We start from the raw sequence: 19,593 nt of genomic DNA, 5'->3' as shown, positions 1-19,593 counted from the left end.
TGGGCAGGCCTTAATTGGCCCCCCCACGTAAAATGGTGGCATGCCCCCGATTGGGGGCGCCGATCGGATACGCGCCTGCACGTGCCCATTCCTGCACTTTCCCCCCCCAACGGGGGGAAAATGCTGCCTCATGGCTGATCTGATAATCCTGCTTTTTCTCCATAACCCTTGATTCCCTTACTGATTAAAAATCTATCTCAGCCTTGAATATAGTTAACAACCCAGCCTCTGTGGCCCTCTGCAGTAAAGAATTCCACAGATCCACTACTCTCTGAGAGAAGAAATTCCTCCTCATCTCTGTTTTAAGTGGACGACCCCTTACTCTGAGATTATGCCCACTGGTCCTAGACTTTCCCACAAGGGCAAACAATCTCTCAGCATCTACCCTGTCAAGCCCCTAGGAATCTTATATGTTTCAATAAGGTTGCCTCTCATTCTTCTAAATTCCAGTGAGTACAGGCCCAACCTACTCAACCTCTCCTCATAAGAAAATCCCTCCATACCTGGGATCAACCCAGTGAACCTTCTCTGGACTGCCTCCAATGCCAGTATATCTTCCCTTAAATAAGGGGACCAAAACTGTTCACAGTATCCTATGTGTGGTCTAACTAGTACCTTGTATTGTTTTAGCAAGACTTCCCTATTTTTATACTCCATTTTAAAGGCCAGCATTCCATTTGCCTTCCCTACTTGCTGAACTTGCATGTTAGCTTTTTGGGAATCATACACGAGGACTCCCAAATCCCTCTGTGCTGCAACTTTTTGCAGCCTTTCTCCATTTAAATAATATTCAGCTCCTCTATTCTCCCTGCCAAGGTGCATATTCTCACATTTTCCCACATATTCCATCTGCCAAGTTTTTGCCCACTCACTTAACCAATCTACATCCCTCTGTAAACTCCATGTGTCATCCTCACCACTTGCCTTCCCATCCATTTTTGTGTCATCCGCAAACTTGGCGATAGTACATTCACTTCCTTCATCCAAGTCATTAATATATATTGTAAATAATTGTGGCTCCAGCACTGATCCCTCTGGCACTCCACTAGTTACAGGTTGCCATCCTGAAAATGCTCCCCTTATCCCAACTCTGTCTTCTATTAGTTAGCCAATCCTCTATCCATGCTAATATACTATCCTCAACACCATGGGCTCTTATCTTATTAAGTAGCCTTATGTGCGGCACCTTATCGAATGCCCTTTGGAAATCCAAATATATTACATCTACTGGCTCCCCTTTATCTATCCTGCTTGTTACTTCCTCAAAGAATTCTAATAAATTTGTCAGGCATGATTTCAACTTCATGAAGCCATGTTGACTCTGCTTGATTATAGTATGTATTTCAAAATCCTCTGCTATTACGTTCTTTATAATAGACTAACGTTTTCCCCATGACAGAGGTTAAGCTAACTGGCTTGTTTTTTGTCGTCCTCTCTGTTTGGATAAAGATGCTACATTGGCAGGTTTCCAATCTTCTGGGACTTTTCCAGAATCTAAGGGTTCTTGTAAGATTACTACCAGTGCATCCACTATCTGTGTAGCTATTTCCTTTAATATCCTAGGATGCAACCCATCAGGTCCAGGGGATTTAAGTACCTTTCACCCCATTGGTTTCCCTAGTACTTTTGTCTATTGAGAATTATTGTATTTATTTCCTTCACCCCGCCTTTTGCACCTTGATTGTTTAGTATTTTTGGAATGCTATTAGTATCTGCTACCATGATAACTGATGCAAAGCATTTATTCAACTCCTCTGCCATTTCCTGCTTCCCCATTATTATTCCCCAGCCTCGTTTTCTAAGGGGCCTATATTCACTTTGGCCTCTTTCTTCCTTTTTATATATTTAAAGAAGCTCTTACTCTCTGCTTTTATATTGCTTGCTAGTTTACCCTCAAAATTTATTTTCTCCCTCTTTATTATTTTTGGTCATCTTTTGTTGGTTTTTACCAACTTTCCCAATCCGCTGGCTTACCACTAATCTTTGCCACGCTATATGTTTTTTTCTTTCAATTTGATACTATCCTTAACTTCCTTGGTTAGCCATGGTTGGTTTATCCCCTTCCTAGAATCCTTCTTCCTCACTGGGACATATCTTTGTTGTGAATCATGAACTATTCTCTTAAACATCTGCCATTGTTCATCAACCATCTTTTCTTCTAAACTCCTTTCCCAGTCCACTCCAGCCAACTCTGCCCTCATTCCTTCGTAATTACCCTTATTTAAGTTTAACACAATTTTCTCTGACTCAAGTTTCTCACTCTCAAACTGTATGCTAAATTCAACCATGTTATGGTCACTGTTTCCTCAGGGATCTTTTACTCTGAGATCATTTATTAAACCTGCCTCATTACCAGATCCAAAATAGCCTGATTGCTGGTTGGATCCACAACATATTGTCCTAGGAAACTGTCCCGAATACACTATTATAAATTCTTGTTAGTGGCTACCTCTGCCAATTTGATTTTCCCAATATACATAAAGATTAAAGTCAGCGCTGATTAATGTACTGCCTATTTTACATGCATTATCTCTTGTTTTATTCTCTGTCCCACATTTAGCTACTGTTAGGGGGCCTATAGACTACTCCCACCAGTGTCTTCTTCCCCTTGCTATTTCTTAACTCCACCCATATGGATTCTACATCTTCCAATCCAAGATCATTTCTTGCTATCGTACTTATTCCATCTCATGCTAACAAAGCTATCCCACCATCCTTTCCGTCCCGTCTGTCATTTCAAAAATGCACATACCCCTGTATATTTAGTTCCCAGCTTTGATCTTCTTGTACCCACGTTTTCATAATGGCTGTAAGATCATACCCATTAACCTCTATTTGTGCTGTTAATTCATTTTTTTGTTCCGAATGTTACGTGCATTTAAGTAAAGAGCCATTAATTTTACCTTTTTATCATTTTTTCCCCCTTTGACCCTATTGCTGCTGTTTTTTATGTATGGACACTCTGTCCCTTCCTGTCATATTCTGGGTAACATTACCTAAATAGCTATCCTACAAAGCTGCCGTATCCTTTTGCTTTATAAGTGTACGTATCCCCTCTCCAGAACCCTCTCCCCCCTCTATTTAGTTTCAAGCCCTCTCTACAGCTTTTACAGCCCATCTCTACAGAGATGGGGCCTTTTGTTTTTATTGGGCTGGAGTCTCATGGAGTCTGGAAGATTCTGTGGAGATGTAAAAATGGCAGCCGGGACCCGATTCCAGGATTCCCGACACCCCGAATTTTCACCAGTACAGGTTAAGAAGCAGCTTAATGCAGGTCATAAGCCCACACCCCGCACTCCCGACCTGGCCAGTTCCGTTGCAGAGATAGGAATCTTCTAGCCCTCCCCAATTTTTGCCGAGCTGGAACTTTTAACGGACTTATGGTTCACGGCCCCTCAGAGGTGTCATAGTTTAGATGAGGAAATCTTTGCAAAGATAAGTTCAAAAGGTCTTATCCATGACCCCCATGCCAAGCTATACCCACCTATCCAGCCCCCATGGTCCTTCATGCCCCCATGCCAAGCTTTGTCCCCATGGTCTCTCATACTCTCCATTGTTACGATATGCCGCCCCACCCACCACACATGGCCCATTATACCCTCCATGTCAAGCTTTGACACTTCCATGCCCATTCACCCACTATACAATCTGCACAGCCCAATAAGTCCTATAGTGACAATAGGATGTGTTTAAAAGAGAGCTTTAAGACAACAGTGATTTATTCATACCTTCTTTCAAAAACCTCCTTTCACTACAGCTCAATAAAAGTGTCAATCATCTCAGCCAAGAATGCATAATGAGGATTGGCTGAGATCCCAAACATCCCTTAGACTATTGAAACAGCTGCACCCCTTGGGAACACATTTCTTAATTGACAGCTTTTGCTCTCTGATCTATTCTGTTAATTGCAAATTATTTATTTATGCAAGATAAAGATGTTTCAAAAGCTACAGTGTCTGTTATTAATCAAATAAGTTAAATTTATTTTTATAAAATTCAAAACATAGTATCCAACATTCGATGTGATTCCTTGATTGACAACACTTGTGAAACAATCCTGATTGTGCGATTAATTACACTGAAAACCAATTTAAGATCATCAGTCAGGCTTGTAGTGTGGCTCACTTACGCATGCTAGTAGCTACATATATTCACACACAGGGCCCTGTCCATTGCAAACAAAAGAAACATGTCCATGTGTTGTGCCTTTTTTAACTGAACAAAAGCTTGGACAGCCATTCCCTGGTTCATTCCCCATGACAATGCCTTGACCAATCAGAGACAACCTGCCTGGTTTGAATTTGAACAAAAGCTTAGCAGTTAACTGTTCCCTGCTGCATTCTCCATGGCATCGCCTCTGGAGAGTCATGCATACTCAAAACGTTAACTCTGTCTCTCTCTCCACGGATGCTGCCAGACCTGCTGAGTTTTTCTAGCATTTTCTGTTTTTATTTCAGATTTCCAGCATCCACAGTATTTCGCTTTTATATAAGGGTGTATCAGTCAGCAGACTGCCTCTACTTCCGCTATGGATGTCCGGGGAGCACCACAATTTAGCGTCAGGGTTAGGAAGGGTAAGAAGACATAGTTGCACAGCCTGCTCATGGGTGTTAATCATGTACATAATACTCAATATTGTCAATAAACTCCCAAGAATGTCCCTCTGCCTCTGGCTCCTTGTTCTGATGAGCAGTGTTCGTGTCACTCAGATGTGAAGTCTTTCTGCACAAGGTAAAGGCAGGTGTCTCAGTCCAGGGTCTCTTCCCTGTGCTTTGTGCAGCCTTCAGATCAAAGAGATGGTCCGGCCTCACACACCCTGGACTCAGTACTGATGCCTGCACCTGGACGGTGCTTGTCATTGCTGCCAGAATGTAGTGGGCAGGCATCACAGAGTTCCATCATTCTCTCTGTGTGCTCCCAGCACCTTTAAGGTGGGGCTGACCCCCATCTCTTCAGCGTCTGTGTCGGATGACGCTGTGCTCCTGAAGGGGTCAGATGCTGAAGGCAGACAAAGGATCAGATGCTTTTAAAGTTTCATGACTGCGTCTCTATGATATGACCCTGATCGCAGAGTGCAAGCGAGCTGCCCTCGGCCAGATAGGAGTCAGACATTCTCAGAGGCTATGTGAGGATCTTATGGTGTCTCCTCACTACATGTCTTCATCATCCTCCTGCAATCAAGTGACTATTAGGGCCTCCACTGCTTCTCCATGACAGGAGCATTATCATCGAGGGTATGTGCGCTGCCATAAGCTAGACTGGAGTCAAAAGGTCATAGATGCAATGTGAGGATCTTATGTTGTCTCTTCACTGCATGTCATCATCATCCTCCACAAACCTAAGCTCACCTGCCTCGCCTGGCTCATGCGAAGGCCTCATTGTGTCATCGTCACCTTTGAGGACCTCTTCACCCTCATCCCTGTCGCATCCTCCTCTTCAGAGGAGATCTCCAGCTCTTCCATCTCCTCCTTAGCCAGGTCCTCTCCTCATTGCAGCACCAGGCTGTAAAAGGTGCAGCAGACAATGACAATGCCTGATATCCTCTGTGGACTAGATTGCAGGGCTCCACCAGACCAGTCCAGGTTCCAGAACCTCATTTACAACATCTCGAAAGTTTGCTCCACCAAGTTGCTCTGTTGCAGTCTGAGGCCGCCACATGAGTATCATCAGCCACATCCGCTGCGGTAGCCCTTTTCCCCGAGGAGCCAACCCTGCAGTTTCAACGGACCCTGGAAGATATCAGGGATTGTGACCGACTGAGAATCAAAGAGTCTTGGACACTCCCTGGAAACCGTGCGCAGACCTGCAGGATGCCTTTGTAGTGGCCGCACACCATCTGAACATTCAGCGAATGGAATCCCTTGAGGTTGACATAGCTGACCGCGTGTTGCAACAGAGATTAGAGTGCCACGTGAGTGCAGTCAATGGCACCCTGCACTTCTGAGAAACCCAAGGTCTGGACAAATCCAATCGCTGTTGCATCCTGGCTGTGTTGGCCCTGGGCAAAATGCACAAAGTTGTGTACCCTCACAAAGATGGCATCCGTGACCTCATAGATGCATTTGTGGATGGCGGCTTGTGATATCCCCAGAGATCGCCTCTGGAGCCCTGAAAGGGGCCACTGGTGTAGAAATTGAGCACCGCTGTCGCTTTCACGGCCACTGGCATTGGATGCCCTCCATATCTCTGTGGTGCAAAATCCTGCAGTATCTGGCAGATGTGACTGATCAGTTCCCCAGACATGTGCAGTCTTCGGCGACATTGGTTCTCGGTCATCTGCAGGAATAAAAGGCGGCTTCTGTAGACCCTGGGTCTAGCTGGACGCTGAACAGTGACGGCTCACTGTGGCTCTTCAGCGGTGTGTGCAGGAGCCCTGGCTGCCCCTTCTTCCAGAGTGTGCTGCTCCTCCCTCTGTGCAGCCAGATGCTTCTGTCGCTCTCTTCTCTATTGTCTTAGCTCTCTGTAAGCCATGAGGTGTACAGCTAGTTCACCAGGCGCCGTGTTCCTGATGTACTCCTGCTGCAGGATGAAGAGAGAGATGCGTGGATTAGCATGGCTGTACTAAGAACCTTTCTTGGTTGAGTCTAAAGGCTACTTAACACATCCTGGAGAGTTCTGGCCATCCCTTGGATGGCCAGAGTTTAGTGTTCTGCATGGCTGCCTGAAATCCCACCTTCCTCTGCCCCACTCCACCTGATTGATTGACGGCAGCTTTGCCCGTGGACTGCATACTGTGCTCTCAGCTCAGGCGCAGGCATTCTCCTAACCCACGCTGCAAGGCTGCACTGTTAGCTTGAACCATGGGGGAGACAGGTCCAAACCGGAATGATAACATTGCCAGGGGCTGTGAGCTGTTCCATAGCCAGGTTTAACAAGGAGATTGTACATCGTGCCCAGTCGTCCAACTGTTCTGCAGTCCACGAAAACACTCATTAGTTTGCAGTCTGTGCTCGAGGGGTGAAAAGCTCTGGAACATTTGGTGGCACCTGCATGCCTCTGCATTGCTCGAGAGGGCAGGGAAGCTAGAGGTCTGACTCCAGTCATATCAATGTGGCTGTGCCTGAACTGTCTCTGCTGCAGAGGAATTGTCACTTTATACAAGGTGTCCCTAATGCATGGCCGTTCCCTTCGACCATTGCATCCCCTGCACATGCTTGTGCGCTACCTTCAACCACAAGGCAGCCTTTGCCCCGTAACCCCATCCCCAAGTTGCCTCAATCACAGGGGCAGCCTTTGCCAGCTCCCCTCCAATGCATCTCAACCTTAAAGTCGAACAAGCGTTCCTCACGAGCACTCTGCAATGTTACTGTGCACTCACTTCCAAGTTCACCTCAAAGTGCAGCCCGCCAAGTCCACGCCTTTTATAGGGGGAGAAACACATCGGCATGTATTCCGGCCAATGTGAGTGGACACTCAGGCTGGGTAACCCTTATAATGATATGCTGATATACTACACTGAGGTTCCCGACATCCGGTGGTGGGAAACCCGGCTCGCCATCAACGGGCTGAGCGGACGATCACAAAATGGTTTCATGATGTCATGAAACCAATTTTTGGTCTTCTCGCCATATTGTTCACTCATGTCACTGAACACGCCCAATGCAGTGGGCACAGAAAATCCTGGCCTCCACCCGGCCCCCACCCTTGCTGGCACTTTCTCCCGAGGCAGGCGGGTCAAGCCAGCCAGTTTCCTGACTCCCCTTGCTGACCTCAATGAAAATCCAGCCCTTTGATTCAAAAGTAAAAACATGCACTTAGTGCAGTGGATCGCTCCATTATACTAGTATATAGGTCATGTTTCTCGTCAGATTTGTTTTTAAGGACATCAAACGCTGCAATTTGTTTTTCTCTAACATCTACTTTGCTATCTGTTGAGGACTTGGGCATTTAGAAAATCAGTTTCATGCTCGGTTTAGAAGAATAAAACTCTTATTTCGATGCATCTTGAATCTTCCTGAATTGTCGAAGGGTTTGACTGAGCTCAAATGCAAAGTACAGATTTTAGAAAGGAGATTTATGGAAACAAAGCACATTTTTTTAAGGTAAATCAGTAGGTGCATTTGGCTGATTTTTGTCATTGTGTTTTGTGTGGCTAAAGACTGAATGGAGAAACATGTAGCAGTAGCTGATTGAGAAGATTGAATAACAGAACCTTGCATGGGATTCATTAAATAAAGAAAGTATTCTTTGGTCTTGATAATAAGTTTGCTCCTGCTGCTTTAGATCAGGTAAGAATGTGTCCTCGGCAACATATGTGCTGTATTTTCTTTTTTCATACTTCATAGTTTTATTGTGATATTTCAGAAATATGTACTAAATAAACACCAAAGAGTGTGTGCTTACATGTAGCTTTAGGCAATATTAGGGTTCAAAAGAAATGACCAACCAGCTAAAGCCAAACGCTGCAATAATATTTATAGTGGGAGGAAGTCAGATGAAAAGAAAACAGTGACTGATAATATAGTTTAAATGCTAAATCTTCATATAATCCCTTACAGAAAATTCTTCTGAAATTAGTACTTTCCTAATGGATAAATCCCCACAATGTCCTGCTTATTCAGAAGTAGAGGCAGCACTCTGGTGGTTTATGGCTGCATGCCTCACACAGCAGTCTCACAATTTTGGTTCTGGGCCACTAGAAGTTGTGAGTTCAAATCCTTGGAAGCGAAGTTATGAAATTGAATTTAATAAATAGCACCAAGGCGAAAATAACCAGGAAAGTTGTCAGGTTAAAGGGAGGGAATCAAACACTTCTACCCCTTCTCACCTGCATATGACTCTCAAATTGATACTACATGCTTTACTCTGCAGTGGCAAAGCAAGTCCATCAGTTGTCAGAAAAAATTCTGTGGAAGAGTTCAAAATGAAAGTTTCAAATAAAGAAAGAATAAAATTGTTTAGACATGTCCCCTCATGTGACAGTGTTACATGACCTGGGACATGTTTATGAATTTGTGAAAAATATTTATTAATTTAATAAAACCTTCATGACACCTCATCACGCCAGTGGATGAGGTTCCATGAAAAATGTGAAATCCGCTTGGTCTCTTCGCCTGCCTGCCAATCTTAAGGTTGGACGGGCAGCATTGAGAATTAGCTTAATTGGTTTGTTAATGGCCTTAACAGACCTTTGACAGTTCGGCGAGCGCGCAGCCGACTCCGAACAAAAGATCGGAATGACGCGCTGTGACATTGAGATGCACGCCCCCATACGCTGACAGGAAAATTCTCCCCATGCAGTCATAGTGATGGATAGGATGTGGGCTTTGAATCTGAGCTCCTGGTTAAATAAGACATTGATGCTGTGCTTCCTTGAACTCAGCCTGGGCAAGCAGATGGGTGGAAGGATGGAGTGATGGGAACTAAGTGTGGAATTTTTGCTGCTGGTTTAACAGGATGGCTTTGATCTTGCCAGTATTAAGATCACGGATGATTTGGCTCCCACTTGAGACTGGAGAAGACAATGAGCAGCATGATAACCAGCATGGCATAGAGTATAGTGACAGAGATACAGCAGGGTGAAGAGAGGTTAAAAAATCATGAGGCAGGCGGTTCCAAGTGGGAGATAAGTTTTTTAATCAAATTAACAAAAGTAAGGATTATATATCCTGCATTATTCCATGGACTCACACTGCCATGTTCAATACACAGTTATTTAGAGAAAATTTATTTTCTAAAATTTTGATTTTGTGATAGGGTTCTGTCACACACATTTACTTCTACAAGTCTTGGAGTTGGATTCACTTGCAGTTTGTCACCATCAGAAATAAGCGCATTTTCCATTGTCCAGTGGTGCTAACTGTATGCTTCAGATTTTCCCCCTTGCTACCAATGGTGGAATGAAACTACCTCCCAAGCTGAGAAATAGATTAATATCAATGAGAATTAGGATATGGTATCGTGTTTTGCACCATTTTGATGTTTTGGTTAGTGGAGAGAATACAGGTTAGAAACTATTCATATTACCATTATGGAAGTCAATGTGGCTTTCCTGATCTAAATTAAAGCTGCTACACAACAATAGAATCTTAAGTGCATCTATAAGTCAGATCAAGCCATGAAGTTAAATTCCTAATAATAAGTTGCTGCCTGGACATAGAAGTCAAGGAGCAGGGGTGGTGGTTGGAGAAAAAGTGCTACAGTTGAAAGGCCCACTTATAATTTGGATGGATAGTGTTCTCTACAGCGCGCCTTGCCCAATGTGCTGATTTGGCAAGAGAATCAGCATGTTACAATTTTCCTTTTGTCACAGCAAAGTGAAATGCGACAGTTTTAAAACTTGTGTAGTATATATGGACATATATTTAACTTAAGACTGGGTGTTTAGGGGTTGATTCAGTAATCTGGAACTCCAACTGGGAAGCAATGCTCATAGACAAAACTTGGAAAATTGCAATCATATTAGCTGTGCTTATCTATACATTAGCAAACAGTGGAACACAATAGGATCAATTTGGAAGTAAACACTTCCATTGGGGAGGAACAGGGAGAGGAAGTCCGCTACCCCTCAATGGAAGCTGCCAGAGGGCCCAAACTATTTTCATATATTCATTGTTTGAACTCTGTTGGCAAACTGTTTGTGCATTTCAGTAGCTCGCCGATCTGGGAGAGCAGAAAGCATGGCAGTTCCGGTTAGGTGACGAGGGAGCTATGGTGAGAAAGCATTAGTTGTTCTCATGACCCCATAAGAATCATTTAATATTTTTTTTGAGTGGTCTGCAGTATTTTTATGTTACCAAGCAATATGATGACAGTAAACCATAGAAGAGTGAACAACTAAAGCTAACAGCATAATGTCAAGATAAATGAAATGAACTGGAGAGGTTAAATTACTACTTACGATGCTATTGGTTTTGCTTGACATTTTAATCACATTAGGACTAAACAATGTCTAAAAAACCAATGCAAAAAATGTGCATGACCATTCACTCACAGTACGAGGACATTGAATATTGTCATTTTGTTAAGTAGATGCCAGTGATTTAATAAATTAATCATGAAATTAATTAATAATTTAAGAGAAGCAAGCACCAGTGAATTAAATTCATAGAGCAGATGGCATGAACAAATTAATGAATTATTACAGCAAATAAATTACTGGAGCAGCACACGCCAGCGAATTAATAAATGAATAAAAAAGCAGACACTAGCAGGTATTAGAGTAGTTGTCATATGGAACACCAGCAAATCAATAAATTAATGCAGAAGCAGATAGTACATTTATAGACTATTCTATGCTGCCATTGTCATTCAGGCTTGTGCTCGTCCTGGATTGGAGAAGAGCAGCAGAAGAAAAAGCCAAGAGACTAGCGAGGAGAGTGATGGTATGGGAAGTGCAAATAGACTGTGTAGGCCTTGAAATTCTTAGGGTAGTCCCAGTCTCCAGCTGCTCCCCACCCGAACGAGCGTAAAATGATGCACGATGACCTCGGACAAGCGCCCCATGTAATCGCGCACTCGTGTGATATTGTGGTCAGCAGGCTCGCATGGGAGTCAGCGGTGCACCCGCCGACAATTAACAGGCCTATTAAGACAGTTAAGGCAACAATTAAATGTAATTTTCCACTGCCTGTCCAACCTTACGGGTGGCGGGCAGGCGAAAAGGCCAAGTGGCCCTTGCATTTTTTAGGAAACTTCATCCACGGGCAGGATGAGGTTTCCAACAGCGATTAAAAATAAAATAAAAATTTTAACTTTTCATTAATAACATGTCCTTGCTCATGTGACAGAGTGACATGAGGGGGCATGTTTTTGAACATTTTTAAACCCTTTATTCTTGATCTTTTATATCTTCAGCTCCCTGAGGCAGCTCTGTGCCTCAGGGAGCTTTTCCTGCACACACCTGCGCGCATGCACCAAGTTCCCCGCTCGCCCTCTTGCACCGCGGAGCGCTGCAGCACGTGTTTCACGCTGGGCTGGCCGGACCTTAACTGGCCCGCCAGAGTGAAATCGCGGTTGAGGCCCGATTGCGGGCGGCGGTTGGCTTCCTGACCACCCCACTCTCCCCCACCGAGCTCGCCCGACGAGGGCAAAATTCTGCCCATGATCTTGAAATTTTCCATTTGTCTGCGTGAAAAAGTAGAAAGTCCAGAGGAATAACAAAAAACTGAAATTTACAATTTCCCTGGAGATTCCACAATTCCCTTGCCAGAGTAATTTATGGAAGAAGATCAATATGATCCATTTGAAATTTTAGGTCTCTGGCTCAATAGCCGCAAGTTACAATCGGTAGTGTCATAACCTCCAGTTACTGTATATAGAAAAGATGGCAGATGTCTTCAGACTGGGGTACAGCAATCTTCTTATTCATATTTTATTTTCCCAGTTATAATCTCACCCCACGTTTAGATGCATCATTCTATGGCCTGAATTTTTCAATTGCCAGGCGTGTGTGATCCGCGGGCCGGGGACTGGACGGCTGATGGGCCCCCGGCTGCGATGGGCCCCTGGCCGTGATTTCATGCTGGCAGGCCAAATTAATGGCCAGCCGGTGTGAAATGTGTGCTGAGAAAGGCTCAGCACTGCCGGTGGGGGGGTGCGGGAAGAGGGCGGGTGCCGATGTCATGGCGGGTGCTGGTGGGCGCTTCCAGTGAGCTCCCTGGAAGCGGACAGCTGCCTCAGGGAACTGCAGACCTCCACAGAATAAATGAAACAACGACAGTGCAAAATACGTCCATCCCGCGCAATCAAGCACCCGAAAGCATACCTCATTAAAAAACAGCCCTCAGATAACTCTTTTTATTTTATTTCCCCCTGGAGATTTCATCGGGCCGTGGATCGAGGCTTGAGCAAAAATGTAAAGGCCGCCTGGCCAATAGGCCCGTCCGCCAACCATAGAAGTGGACGGGCCACGAAAAATCGCTTTCAAGTGACTCCTTAACGGGCTTAATTTCCCGCTTCATTATTGGCGGGCACGCTTCCGACTGCCGTGCGCGCACTTGTCGAGCGAGATATCACATGAGTGCGCAATGACATTGGGACGCTTGACCGATGTCGCGGGATATAAAATTCTGGCCATGAATTCTACATCAATGCAAGGTATTACTACTTGTTTTGAGATTTTTTTTATAATAGGATAAGGTTTTCAACTTAGGCTAAGCTTCTGCTTACAATTAGACCTCAAGATTAAAAAAAATGTATTTTTCAGTAAATGGCCTCAGTTTCTCTTAATTTGGGTTAATTTAAGGTTTCAATTTCATTTGTACTTCTCTCTTTACAATGAACCAATGCAATGAAAAATGGTCCCTGTCATCCAAGTATGCCGCTCATCCTTGTGTCTTTTACTTGGATTAAGGAAGCTAGTACAAAAGGACACAGTAAAAGACTGATTCTGCATAGAGTGATAATAAGACTTGTGTCTGCACATCAACATTTCTTTTAAATAAAAAAGAGATGACAGACAGAAGGGTTTTGTTTTTAACCTGCAAGTATATTATAAATAACAAGCCATATTCCTCAAATCAAGAGCTATGTAGTCAGTAGCTATAAAATCCATTACTTGATTTGTACCTAGAATCTTGCAGACTGAAGATAACCAAACATGTGTTCTAGAATGTTAAGATAGTCAAACAGGAGAAATGAGAATTCCTTCACAGCATCTGAATTTCAATGTCTTCATAAATATAAAAAGATATATCCATAAAATTAAGTAGGACAAGCAAGGATTTTCAGTTATCTCTTCTATTTTTCCATTTCTTCAATATCGCCATGACTATAATGAACATCTTTATTCCGTTCACTCCAGATTAAATGTTTTTGCTCTTGAGTTTCAGTTTTTCTTATTCTGGTGCTAGATTTCTAGCATTTATTTTCTTATTTATTTCATTTGATATTGTCTTATCCCCACAAAGTATGTACCCAGACCTAAACTATAAACCTAAGCTTTAAGATCACCAGCCAATTTCAAAGTCCTTGCATTACCCATAGTCCACAATATTCCATCAGTTCAATTATAGTGAGAGAGAAATAGAAGTGCATTTAGTGGTAGTAGATTAGGAAGATATCATTCAAGTGTAACATGTAAGTGCCCCAAAAGCTACATATATTGGCAGGATCATCCCAGATTTGCACTAAGGCCAGGATTTTCCCGTCGGCGATTTGGGGGCAGGGCCCGCTCGCCAACAGGAAAATGACGCGGGATGACGTCAGGAACCCCCGACGTCATCCCGGTCCCTTTAAATTTTGAGGAAGGCGGGCGGACAGCGAAATCAGCTGTCCGCCCGCCAACCTATCGATGGCCAATTAAGGCCATTGACAGGCTAATTAAGATTTTTAAAGACCTGCCCATCCAACCTTAAGGCTGGCGGGCAGGCCAGGAGCCCCAGCGGGCTTCTGATAATACATGAAACCTCATCCACTGGCGGGATGAGGTTTCATGTCCGTTTTTAAAGCCTTTTATAAAGTTTATGTCATTTTTATTAACATGTCCCATCATGTGTGATGTTGTCACATGATGGAGACATGTTAATAATATTTTTATTTTTCTATTTTTTTAGTTTTTTACCCTGTCACTAACCTCCCTGAGACAGCACTTAATCCCAGACAGCTGGGGATTCCCTCCCCCACCCTCACAGGAAGCACAGAGCGCTTCCTGTCGGGCAGCCTGCTGGGTGGGTCTTAATTGGCCCGCCCACTTAAAATGGCGGCAGGCCCCGTTTCGGCGGCGGGGGTCGGCTGTCCGCCCGCCGCTGAGCCAATGTGGTCCGCACACCCACCAAGGGCAAAATTCTGCCCTAAGTGCGGTAGCGGGTGGGAAAATTAATGTTTTTCCGCTGGCCCCAATGGCAGCTTCTCACACCGTATTGTCCCAATCCTGCCTCATTAATCATGCATTTCCGGGAAATATGCCGCTTTGATGGTGGGCGGGCTCTCATTCACCCACCACACTGTCACCTCATGGCTTCATCACACCTAGCGCCATATTTAAAGTGCAGCCACGCACACACCTCTCAGTGCTTCCAGCCCTGGACTGCTGCACAGAAGACATGGCCCCAAAAGGCCAGAAGATTGCAGCCCCCTGGTTTAGTGACGTGTCCCTCGAGCACCTTTTGGTTGCAGTGGAGACCAGCTGTGATGCCCTCTGCCCCCATGCTGGCCGTAGGAAGGGCAGCAACATCACCAATTGGGCTTGGGAGGCGGTGGCAGGGGTGGCCAGCGCCACTGCCCTGCAAAAGAGGACAGCCACCTAGTGCCACAATAAGATGAATGGTCTCATCTGTTCTGCTTTGGTAAGTCACTCTTCTCTTCACTCTCAACTCACAAACCCACAGCGAATTGTTGTAGGATAAATAAGACCCAAGGGTTGAATGTGTTGCTCAAAAAGTTAGATATGGGAAAAAGTGTGTTTTGATTCATGGGGCACTGGCACCATGTCTGTGGAAAGTAGGAGCTGTATCACTGGGACAGTCTTCAACTGAACCATGCTGGGACCAGTGTTCTGTCAGGTTGCATAACTAGGGTAGCAGAGAGGGCTTTAAACTAAATAGTGGAGAAGATGGGGTCACATGAGGGATGATGCGGTAATTTAAAGTGAAAGAGCAAGGCAATAGAGCAGGATAGCAACATGGGTAATGATAACCAGAGTGTGGCAGGAAGGATTGGAGTGTATAAACTTAAGCATGCACCAGCAGATAAGGTCAAAGGTTGCAAGAATGGTAAAAAGACAGAATTAAAAGCTCTGTATCAGAATGTGCACAGCATATGTAACAAAATGGATGACTTGATAGCACAAATAAAAATAAATATGTATGACCTCATAGCCATTTCAGAGACATGGTTGCCAGGTGACCAGGGCTGACACCTAAATATTCAAGGGTATATGACTTTCAGAAGGACAGGAATCTAGGAAGAGACGAGGTGGCTCAGTTAATTAAGTACAATATTAATACAATTGTGAGAGATTACCTTGGTTAAGAAGATTAATAGATTAATTAAAGGAGTTAGGAGTTAATATAGTAGTAATTTGTAGACCTCTGTGTGTGCTTAAAATCTTTTATTGTATTAATAAATGTTTAATCTAGTTTTGTAAAAATCTTTAAGACTTGGTGGCCTTATTACTACTGAATTATTGGCACGCATCTCAAAATAAAAATACAAATTGCAAAACAGTTGTGGCAGCTGTTTCAAGTTTCCTTCTGGGATTTGACCAGCTCGGCATTTACCATCCTCTGTGCCATAACAGGGCTCCCAATTGTCACCACGCTGGCTGCTTGGATCATTGATGGCAACCACACAGCCATCAGCATCATGTTACAGCTCCATCTCTGTCAACAATTGACATGTTGGGCTGAATTTTCCTGGCCTCGAGCCTCGTGGAAACGGGGTTGGAAGTTGGTGGGGGAGGGGTGTGGGAAAATAGAGGAAGCAGCTACGGGATGACTCCCTGATGCACTTCCCCCTCTGTGAAAACTCCCAAGAGGCAGGGAGGGAAGAAAGTCACCAGCCTGCTTCAATAAGGACCTGCCTCAATCAGATCCTCCCACAGCCTTCTCTGCTCCAAGATAAAAAATCCCAGCCTATCCAATCTCTCTTCATAGTTGACACACTCCAGCCCAGGCAACATCCTGGTGAATATCCTCTGTACCCTCTCTAGTGCAATCACTTTCTTTCTATAGTGTGGTGACCAGAACTACACACAGTACTCCAAATGTGGCTTAACTAGCATTTTATGCAGCTCCAACATAACCTCCCTGCTCTTGTATTCAATGCCTCCACTAATAAAGGCAAGTACCCCAAAAGCCTTCATAACCACCGTATTTACCTGTCCTGCTGTCTGCAAGGATCTATGGACATGCACACCAAGGTCCCTCTGATCGTCGGTACTTCCTAGGGCCCTACCATTCATCGTGTACTCAGTTGCCTTCTTGGTCCTCCCAAAATGCGTCACCTCACACTTTTCAGAATTAAATTCCATTTGCCACTGTTCTGCCCATCTGACCAGCCCCACAATATAGTCCTGTAATCTAAGGCTTTCCTCCTCGCTATTTAACACACCACCAATTTATGTGTCATCTGCGAACTTACTGATCATACCTTGTACATTCATGTCTAGATCATTAATGTCCACTACAAACAGCAAGAGACCCAGCACCGAACCCTGCGGTATGCCACTGTTCACAAGCTTCCATAACAGTTGTTCTGTCAAAGTAGTTTTATTTGAAAAATAAAGGAGGAGCAGAAGCCTTTGAATGAATTTAATCAATAGTTAAAGATTAGTGGAAGAATTTTCCCTAAAAAAAGCATTCTTCATAAAACGTTAATTGTTAAAAATGTTGAGTGTTTCTGGGAGGCCAGTGTCTGTCATATAAATCAAGTTACATTGCAAAGATGCACACCCTGCAACCTCTCCATGGCAAAGTGCCATAAACGTTATTAAATATGATGTATTTCTATTAGAAATCATATAGAGTGAATACAATTTCACATCGCTTTAAAGTTAGTACTGCTCAGCCCACCTGCTTTCTAGAAGTAAGTGTAGCAGCCTGTTATAGTACCACAAACTAAATCATCAGGAATTTGTTGGCCATTTATAGATAAAAGTGACAAACGATCAATGACATTTTATAATGATGCAGTTTTAAGTAGAGTTTTCCTGTTACTTTCCACAAGATCTGTGTGCTAGAAAAATACAATGGATACCACCATATTTAATTAAGCAATGCTGGTTAAAAAAAGACAATGAACTGAAGTCTTGCATTCTAATAAGAGACTGATAATTATTTAATGTCTTCTCAAAATACTTGACTGATGTGATCAAAATTCAATCTTGTAGGTAAGCTTGATGGTTGCAAGGACAAGTACCCAATAGATGTGCAATTGGCAATTCAGGCTCATGGTCCCAAAGGACTATCCTTGGTAGCAGAAATCATAAAATTATCCTGTATAGTTTTTCCACCATTCAAATTTTCAAACAAAATACAGTGAGAGCATTCCTCCAATCATCGATATTCGCCTGTTTATTGTTGAATCACTTACGCTCTAATCACAAACATACGAATTAGGAGCTTGAGTAGACCATTCAACCCCTCGAGCCTGCTCCGCCATTCAATAAGATCATAGCTGATCTAAATGTAATGTCAACTCCACATTCCTGCCTACTCCCGATAACTTTTCACCTCCTTGTTAATCAAGAACCTATCGAGCTCTGCCTTAAAAATATTCAAAGACTCTGCTTCTGCTTCCACCGCATTTTGATGAAGAGAATTCCAAAGACCCACAACCCTCTAAGAGAACAAATTTCTCCTCATCTCTGCCTTAAATGAGCGACCCCTTATTTTTAAATGGTGACCCCTAGTTCTAGATTCTCTGGCAAGAGGAAACAACCTCTCCACATCCACCCTGTCAAGACCCCTCAAAGTCTTAAACGTTTCAATTAAGTCGCCGCTTACTCTTCTAAATTCCAATGGATACAAGCCTAACCTGTCCAGTCTTACCTCATAAGGCAACCTTCCCTGGTATTAGTCTAGAAAACCTTCTCTGAACTACTTCTAATGCAAATAAGGAGACCAGTACTGTACAAAATACTCCAGATGTGGCCTCACCAATGCCCTGTACGACTGAAGCATAAGCCCCACCGCCCACCACGACACCACCACCCTCCCCCACCACCACTTTTGTAATCAATTCCCTTCACAATAAATGATAACATTTGATTAGTTTCCTAATTACCTGCTGTACCTGCGTACTAACCTTTTATAATTTATGCACTAGGACACCCAGATCCCTCTGAATCTCAGAGCTCTGCAATCTCTTGCCATTTAGGTAATAAGCTTTTTTATTCTTCCTGCAAAAATGAACAATTTCACATTTGCCCACATTATAATCCATTTGCCAGACCTTTGCCCACTCACTTAACCCATCTATGTTGAAACCAGGGGATTGGGAAGCCTACAAAGACCAACAGAGGACAGCTAAAAAAGAAATAAGGAGGGAGAAGATTAAATATGAGGGTCAACTAGCCAGTAATATAAAAGAAGATTGCAAGAGTTTTTTTTAGATATATAAAGGGTAAGATAGAGGCAAAAGTGGACATTGGGCCGCTGGAAAATGACGCTGGAGAAGTAGTAGTGAGGAACAAAGAAATGGCAGAGGAACTGAATAGGTACTTTGCATTAGTCTTCACGGTGGAAGACACGAGTAACATCCCCAAAGTTCAAGAGAGTCGGGGGGGCAGATGTGAGTATGGTGGCCATTACCAAGGAGAAGGCGCTAGGAAAACTGAAAGGTCTGAAGGTGGATAAATCACCTGGACCAGATGGATTACACCCCAGAGTTCTGAAGGAGATAGCTGAAGAGATAGTGGAGGCGTTAGTGGTGATCTTTCAGGAATCACTGGAGTCAGGGAGGGTCCCAGAGGACTGGAAAATCGCTATTGTAACCCCCCTGTTTAAGAAGGGAGCGAGGCAAAAGATAGGAAATTACAGGTCAATTAGCCTGACCTCGGTTGGTAAGATTTTAGAGTCCATTATTAAGGATGAGATTTCAGACTACTTGGAAGTGCATGGTAAAATTGGGCAAAGTCAGCATGGTTTCATCAAGGGGAGGTCATGCCTGACAAATCTGTTAGAATTCTTTTAGGAGGTAACGAGTAGGTTA

At 43.7% G+C, this 19,593-nt stretch overlaps 1 protein-coding gene across 1 annotated transcript in view; it reads left to right on the top strand.

Annotated features, from left to right (window-relative positions):
• Positions 1 to 19,593, top strand: part of plxdc2b (plexin domain containing 2b) — a 475,098-nt gene that overhangs the window by 274,328 nt on the left and 181,177 nt on the right. The gene's annotated exons all lie outside the window — the stretch shown is intronic.

This window comes from Carcharodon carcharias, chromosome 3 (genome assembly GCF_017639515.1).
Source record: "Carcharodon carcharias isolate sCarCar2 chromosome 3, sCarCar2.pri, whole genome shotgun sequence".
In the NCBI taxonomy this organism is placed as follows: Eukaryota; Metazoa; Chordata; class Chondrichthyes; order Lamniformes; family Lamnidae; genus Carcharodon; species Carcharodon carcharias.
This window is presented reverse-complemented; position numbering and strand designations above follow the sequence as displayed.